Here is an 8367-nt window from a genome sequence, read left to right as displayed (position 1 = left end):
CCATCTCTCGCCCTTGGTTGGGGAGATTCAGAGCTTCCTAAGGGCACTCTCTCACAAAACCCTGTTCCTCTTCCAACCCCTTGTGTGCCCTCTATATGAGTGAGGCATTTTTTGTAACTTGAGACAAAATAACAACTGTGTGAAATTAAGACCCAATTAAAGAAGCCCGCTGTGTTTTATTTTTGTTTCTTTGTTTTGTTTTCCTGCAGAGGGACAGAGGAAACCTGCCAGGCCTAGAATGCTAGTACTGAGAGGACACTAAACTAGCGCAGGTTTATCTAGACTCATGTCTGGCTTGTAAAGTAGTGAAGTTGAGTGAGAACACTTTGCAACTACAATGTTCTGAAAACCCTGTTGAACTCTGCGTTCTTGCCTACATAAAGCAAATGGTCAGGAAGAATAAAACAGAGCTCAGGCAATTCGCCCTTGTGTTTAACTGTAGATCCATTTTTGTTTTTGTTTTAATTTTTCACGTAGATCCGACCCTGTGATCTTCATCCTAAATTGGGGTTCTGATTTAATTATATACGAACCATGAGAATTCAGCCCTACTTCACTGCTGATTCTGTACTAAGGTACGGCTAGTTCTCTGAAGTACAGTCTTCCCGAAGTGATGATAGAGCATGCTAAAGTAGTCGATTGTAACTGGTCAGAAAACTGGTTTTAATTGCTTCATAACGAAAACAAGCTAAGTTGGCCTATCATTTTAGAGTTTTCAGAAACCTTTCACGTGTTATGCATTTGATCCTTGCAACAACCCACTCTATCAGGAAGTGGGACAGATGCTTTTTTCACTTCAGTTTGACAGATGAGCAGTCCTGGGCCCAGAGATAGGAAGTTGCTTCCTTATGTTCACATATTTAGTATGGGGTAAACCCTTAAATCTTATCTCAGATAAATTTCTCTCCAGGTCCAAGTCTCTTTGCACCACACCTGACTGTCCTTTATATAGAGTTCTGTCATCTGTTTCATCTGATGTCAGGGTCCAGCGACCTCTTTCAGAGAGGTCATGGTCTCATACAGCCCAGCAGAGAACCTGAGAAACACCTCTCTATGGCTGATTTGTCTCTCTCCTGTCTAGGCCCCTAGGCCTGACACTCTCCAGGGGCAAAACTTGCCTTCGTATCAATTAATCAGCAACCCCAATCCCCCACACCCACTAACCTTCTGCCTGCAACCAACCAGAAAGCAAATCCTACTTACTGTAGACTCGGGAGCCATTTCTTCACCATGCTGCTGTACTACAAAATGGAAAAAAGGGGTCTTGATTTGTATTTTATTCGTTAAAGAAACACTTCTCTGGGCATCATCTCTTACAGTTTTTACAACAAGCGTGGGAGAGCAGCAGGCTACGGTCAGGATCCCCACATGACAGTGAGTACCGGCAGGAAGCAGCTAACTGACCTGACCAAGGCCACCCACGTAGTACGTGCAGAGCCAGGATAATATCTCCGGGCATTCAGGCACTCTGATTCCTGGTCCACTGTGCCCTCCATGGCCCCATGGGGCCACTTCTATGATGCCAGCAACAGTTCTTTCTTTCATGTCCTGATTACTCTCCTTGATGCCTCCCACATGTGCCATGCCCATCTCTGTGCCTGTGCTCACCTTTTCCTCATTCGCCCAGGAATATTTTTTCTCCTCTCCTCTGCATAAATCTTACACACCCTTCTAGTCCCAGTTTCGCAATGCCCTCCGACTCCCCTTTCAAGATGCGCCAGTCCACCTCGATCTCTGTCTTCTAAGAAACCAGTCACACTTACAGCCTGACTACTAATGGCTACTCTGCTTCTATCCTATGTGTAAGGTTTTCTGTCTCACTGTTATTCCCTACTGGATTTTAAGGTCACTGATGAGTGAACACCTTAGGATTCTTCTTTCAGTTTTCTCTCTGGGTACTGTGGTGCCTGGAACAGTGCTGGCTGTATAAAGGGCCACCACACATGTGTGCTTGTGGATTAAGTCTATGCCTCTTTTTTCCCCTTGAAATGGCTACATCTTTGAATTCCTTACAGTCGCTAGCACAGTGCCAGGCACAAAGAAGATGCTAACGAGATTCTTTAAGCTGGACTGAATATGTCCTCTTGAATCTCCTATCGTTTCCATGATTTACAGAAAAGTGCTTTGGAGCCATCATGGAGATCTATTAAACTTTCCTAGTTTGTGTGTATTTTATGCAAGACGAAAGGCTTTGTGAAAAAGACTATGCTATGAATTATTAGTTCAAGCTTAAGGTTTAATTTGCAGAGACCATTGCATTATTTTTATTGAACCCGTCAGCTTCTGTATGTCTCTTTTTCTTTATTTTGCACTTCCCTCCACCCATCCCGTGAAGCATATTATTTAATTCCCATTACTTAAGAACTCTCAATGGAATGGAGGTTAATTTGGGTTCAAGGTATGCTGTCTGACCCATGGGATTATCATTTAAAATAAAACCTGTCTGCTGCTTCAGCCACAGAATGGGCCTGAACCCAAGACAGCAGAGTCCATCCAGGCCCACGATAACAAGTATTAACATTATCCGAGCTGCGGCGTAAGCAACTGGGCAGCCTTATGAGGAGAGGAAAATATTCTAGCCCTCTTCTCTTACCAATTCACTGGTGGTTCCTGTTTGAAAAGTCAATGGGCTGAATGAAAATGAGAACCTTATCCATCTTGCTCCTTCTAGAACCACATTATCAATTCCAGCAACCCCTGAGTTCCTCTTACTGTCCAAGGCAACAGAATGCTAATGTAATACACACAGAAATAACGAAAGGGGATCTAGAAAATGGCACTGAGAATGCCTACCCTTGCCCCACACCATGCAAATGACACATCATAAAAGCCAGGGTGACTCCTGGAATACTATGGATGTCAATAAATGGTTTAAAATATGGGCAGTGTTGCAACCTTCAGTGCACTGTCAGCTAAAAATCATTCAAAAGAGCCAGGAACCTTACATTCAGAAGGTCTGGAATGGCCAGATATTGGCTGTTTAGCATTGAGCAAATCACGTCACCTTTCTGAGATGTAGTCTTCTCACATGTAGAAAGAAAATATAAAAGTTTTCCCTATCTAGTTTGTAGGGTTGTGGTGCCAATTACATAGAATACTTTATATGAAAAAATATATATATATAAAACATGCCGTGAACATCTTGCCATACAATAGTACCTGTGTTAAAATGAAAATAAAGAGAGAATGAAAGAGAAAGAAGGACCCAAAGAAAATGTGGTGGTTAATTTTCTGTGTCAATTAGCTGGGCCACGGTGCCCAGGTATGCGGTCAAACGTTATTATGGATGATTCTGTTTGGGTGCTTTTGGATGAGAAAAACGTTTTAATCTGTGGGCTTTAAGTAAAGCAAATTGTCCTCTATAATGAGGGTGGGCCTTATCCAACCAAGTGAAGGCCAAAACAGAACAAAATTTGACCTTCCCTGCAAGAGAGAATTCTGCAGCAGATGGTCCTTGGACTTGATCTGCAACATAAACTCTTCTCTGGGTCTCCAGCTTAACAGACTCAGACTTGAACTTCAGCCTTGGCTCTCCCTCCGATCTCTAGTCTGTGAGCACATCCTGTAGATTTTGGATCTACCAGTCTCCATAATCGCATGAGCCAATTCCTTGAAATAAATCACTCTTTGTCTCTCTATCTCTGTCTCTCTCCCTCTACACACACACACGCACACACACAGTCACACACACACTCACACACACATTCATACATCTTATTTGTTCTGTTTCTCTGGAGAACCCAGACTCATGCAACCTCTCATACCAGGGCTGATTCTAAAGAACAGAATCTTGGGAATGAGTTTTCTGTATTGGTTGTGGGGTACTGGATTTGGCTCTTTAATTTGATTATAATTAAAGGCACTAATGACTGTGTTTCCAGTAGAAAAGAGCACACTAATAGACCATGATGTGATGTGTCAATAGAGATACACAAAATCTCTCCACTGGATACTCTTAATTAAATACTTATAAGAGGAAAGGATCTGGGTGACCATGCATATGATACCTTCAAACATTTTTGTCAAACTAAAGAGTATAATGGGAATTTATGGTTGCTCCTAATGACACTCAACAAAGTGGGAAAAGAAAGGGATGGGCTCAGAGATTTCAAGTCTCTGCTTAAGCACTGCATAAATGACCTGAAAGCTTCTATGTCTGCCCTGAAAGAGACCCTTCTCTTCTGTAGCCAGGGGGCTGAGGTTGCTGAAAAGAAAACTCAGAATTTCATGTTGTGATTCTGACTGAATTACAATGCAAGTTGAACTTCCCACCTCACCGTATATATCTACCTACCCTTAAAGTGAAGGCATTGACTGGGAAGGAACGGTATCCTGACGGTTGGAATGGGAACATGTGGGAAGACCTTGATGAAGCTTGGAACATTGAGCCCCTAAGTACATGAGTCGTCTTCACCAGTGGAAGCAGCCTCTCCACCCCAGTCTGTGGAGATTAACCCTGCCTTGCCCAAGGAAAGAGTAATGGCCTCTCCTGAGGAAATGTCCCTGAAAGACACTGCTGATGCTCCTCAGGACCCACCTCCATCACCGCTCTCTGCCTCTAGGCCTATAACAAGACTCACGTCCCAGCAGGCCCCTTAAGATGAAGTAAAAAGTGTAACCAAGGTGTGCTGTATTCCAAAAGAGCTACTAGATTTCTCTAATTTATACAGACAGAAATAGACAGACATGTGTGGGGATGGATATTAAGGGTGTGGGATAATGGTGGAAGGAACGTAAAGTTGGATCAGGGCAAATGTATTGATGTGGGCCTGCTAAGCAGAGATTGTGCATTTATTGTTGCAGCTTGGAGAGTTAGAAAGGGCTCTGAGCGTTTGTTTGGTTGGTTGGCTAACACGTGGCCCAAAATGTGGTCCACAGCAAGTGAACTAGAAATCACAGATCTTCTTTTGGTTTACCGTAGAAGAATGGGTTTGCAGGCTTAGGGAGACTTGAGTGTTAGAGTGCATTTGCTATTTAAGGCCTTTTCACCCACTCTGGGGGGGGTCCGCAGGACACACCCTTGGCCACTGCTGTGAGGAATAAATTTGTAAGGGGAGCCTCAAAATTTACGGTGGGAACTTCTGCCACTGAATCAGGGAAGCTAAAGGCAATGGGAAGGATATAGGGAAGACTTGTGAGAACTACACAAATTAGCTAAATAGTAAACCAGGTTGTGTTCAGAGCCTGCTACGTGCTGCTAGAAATGGAGACCTGGTTGATCAGCTATATGGCCAGACAAGGAGAGACGTACAGATCAAAGGAAGAGTCCTGCGGAGTTTACTAACAACTGTTTACTCATATGATTAATGTTTACCCATACCATAAAAGGAAAACGAAGCTTTACCTTGCACAAAGTTAAACCTAACCATTCATTCCATTCTTTACTCCCTATAATTAGTAATTGTTCATAGAAATAAAGAAACAGATATAAACCCAATTACTGAAACACTCAGTGTCTCATTCTCTGACTCTGAGAGGAGACCACACTCTATGGAACATCATTCCTTCTCTAATAAACTTTTTATCGTTTCTAACTCTGGCTCACTCTTGTATTCTTTCTTGTATAGGGGCAAAGACCCTCTCTCTGTCACCAAAGGATTGAGTCCCCAATCGAGGGATTTGTCCCATCCTGCACCAGGAGTAAATTATATCCCCGCCTAGGCAGGGGCCAGCCAAGTGGTGTCACTCAAACTCCAAAAATAGGGCACTCATCGTTACCATAATGGACAGCAAAGTCAAAGCTGAAAGCAGAATATTCTGACTCCTAGAGACCTACGTAGTTGACTAGTTGATCATGATGTTGTTCCTAGAATAGAAATATATAGGAAGCCTACTAAATTCTTACTAGATCTTACTAGTGTATGGATTTCTTTTTTGTAATTTGTATGATAATCATGCAGAATGTGTAATCACAACTTCAATACATACTAGAATTTTGTGAGTCACTGGGAGGCACCCTGTGTTATCCTGCTTTATTGTCTTTTCCTTTCACACAGACATCTTCCAAAAATAACTACTAACGTGTTGTTTTTATGTGATAAATTTCCTGCTCCTTTGTAATCTCTGCCTCCTCCTAAACCCTACATGTCCCCAGGCAACCACATATCTGCTTTTTGTCAATATATATTAGTTAGCATTATCTGGAATTTTACATAAATTTAATCATAGAGTATACACTCAATTTGTCTTGCTTCTTACACTCACTGTGTTGAGATTCATTAATGTTGTAGCATGTATCAATAGTTCATTCCCTTTTATTGCTAGGAGCATCCTTTTATATAGAAATACCAGATTGTTTATCCATCCATATGTTGATGTTTCATTATGTGGTTGTTACAAATAAAGCTTCTCTGAACATTCATATGCAAGTCTCTGTCCATATGCTTACTTTCTGTCGGGTAAATTCCTAAGACTAGCCTGTCTGGATCACATATTAGGTATATTTTTAATAGCTTAAGAAACTGCCTGCTCTGGTGTGAATGTTTGTTTCCCCCCTAGAATTTATATTTTTAAATCCTAATGCCAAATATAACGGTATTAAGTAGTGGGGCCTTTGGGAGGTGATTATGTCATGATAGGGAGGCCCTCATGAATGGCATTATTGCCATTGTAAAAGAGGCTCCAGAGAGCCAGCTTGCCCCTTCTACTGTGTGAGAATGCAGTGAGAAGTCTCCTGGTACCAACGAGGAAGAATGTCTTCACCAAACTGTGACCATGCTGGCTCTTTTATCATGGAATTTCCAGCCTCTAGAACTGTAAGAAATACACTTCTGTTGTTTATCAGCCACCCAGTCTGTTATTTTGTTATAGTAGCTTCAATGGACTAAGACAGATTGTCAAACATTTTTCCATTTTAGTTGTACCATTTTACATTCCCACCAGCAGTTCCTCCAAGTTCTAGTTCCTCTATCTTTGTCAGGACTTGATAAAATGAACATTCTTAACTTTAGCCATTCTGACAGGTGCATAGTGGGATAGCGTGTATCACTGTTTTTTTTTTTTCCATTTAACATTTTTTTCTAATATCGTTGGCATACTATATTATATTGTTTCATGTGTACAACATAGCGATTAGACATTTATGTAACTTATGAAGTGATCATCTCAATAAATCTAGTACCCATCTGACACCACACATAGTCATTACAATATTATTAACTATATTCCTTATGCTATATTTTACATCTCTATAACTATTTTGTAACTACCAATTTGTATTTCTTAATCCTTTCAATGGTTTTACCCCAGTCTCAACCCCCTTTTCTTTCTTTTTTTTTTCAGCCAGTTTGTGCTTTATTGACTCTGTGATGCTCAGGCCTTGACCGCGTATTTCTGCAGTGGGTACAGCTGCTCCTTCTGCTGATGCTTCTTGGTCTTCAGGTTCTCTTGATGCTTGTTGAGCCAGTGGTGCATGGCATATGTTTTCTTGGGCTGTAGATCTGGGGGCTTATATTTCTTGTCCTTGTAGATTTTCCCGAGGTTCTCTTTTTAAGTCTGGTTAATGATGGTGAGAACACAGGCAATGGATTTGCTAACAACCCAGATCTTAGAGAGGTTGGAAGCCATGCTGCCTGTCACTTTGCCGATGGTGCAGCTGGGACAGCTCTACCGTTAGGTCGTCCAGCTGTTTCAGTAGCTCCTCCTTCTTCTTGCTGCAAAGGTCTCAAGCCTTGGTTGCAATAAGCTTCTGTGCCGCCTGCTAGGAGAGAAAGCCTCAACCCCCTTTTCATCTGTCAACCCTCAAAATGTTCTTTGTATCTATGAGTTTGTTTTATTTTGTTTGTTTATTTTACTCTTTAGATTCCACATATAAGCAAAATCATATGGCATTTGTCTTTCTCTGTTTGACTTACTCCACTCAGCACAATAATACCCAGGTCCATCTGTATTGTTGCAGATGGCAACATTTCATTCTTTTTTATGGCTGAGTAATATCCCATTGTCTTGTACCACTTCTTTTTCACCCATTTACCCATTGATGGACATTCGGGTTGCCTCCGTATCTTGGCTACTGTAAATAATACTGCAATGAACATATGGATGCAGTATTTTGTGTTTCTTCAGATAAATACCCAGAAGTGGGATTACGGGGTCCATTCTTGTCTCTTGTTATAGCCTTTGTTTTAAAGTCTATTTTGTCTGGTATTAGTATTGACACCTCAGCTTTTTTTGTTTGTTTGTTTCCATTTTTTAGACAAGGTAACCCTTGGTTGATCTCACAGATTGCAAGGACCTCGTCAGCTTACAATCCCTTATTTTTTATTTTTTACGCCTACAGCACCTGGTTTTCCTAGGTGGTCTCCCATCCAAGTACTAACCAGGCCCGACCCTGCTTAGCTTCCGAGATCAGACGGGATCGGGCTTGTT

General features: G+C 41.7%; 1 pseudogene; it reads right to left on the bottom strand.

The window, feature by feature from the left end:
* Nucleotides 1–7311: 7311 nt before the first annotated feature.
* On the bottom strand, nt 7312–7883 carry LOC102897050 (annotated as a pseudogene).
* Between the last annotated feature and the right edge of the window lie 484 nt (nt 7884–8367).

Source organism: Pteropus alecto, unplaced genomic scaffold, assembly GCF_000325575.1.
Source record: "Pteropus alecto unplaced genomic scaffold, ASM32557v1 scaffold147, whole genome shotgun sequence".
In the NCBI taxonomy this organism is placed as follows: domain Eukaryota; kingdom Metazoa; phylum Chordata; class Mammalia; order Chiroptera; family Pteropodidae; genus Pteropus; species Pteropus alecto.
Note: the sequence above shows the minus strand (reverse complement) of the source record. Positions and strands in the feature narration are given on the sequence as shown.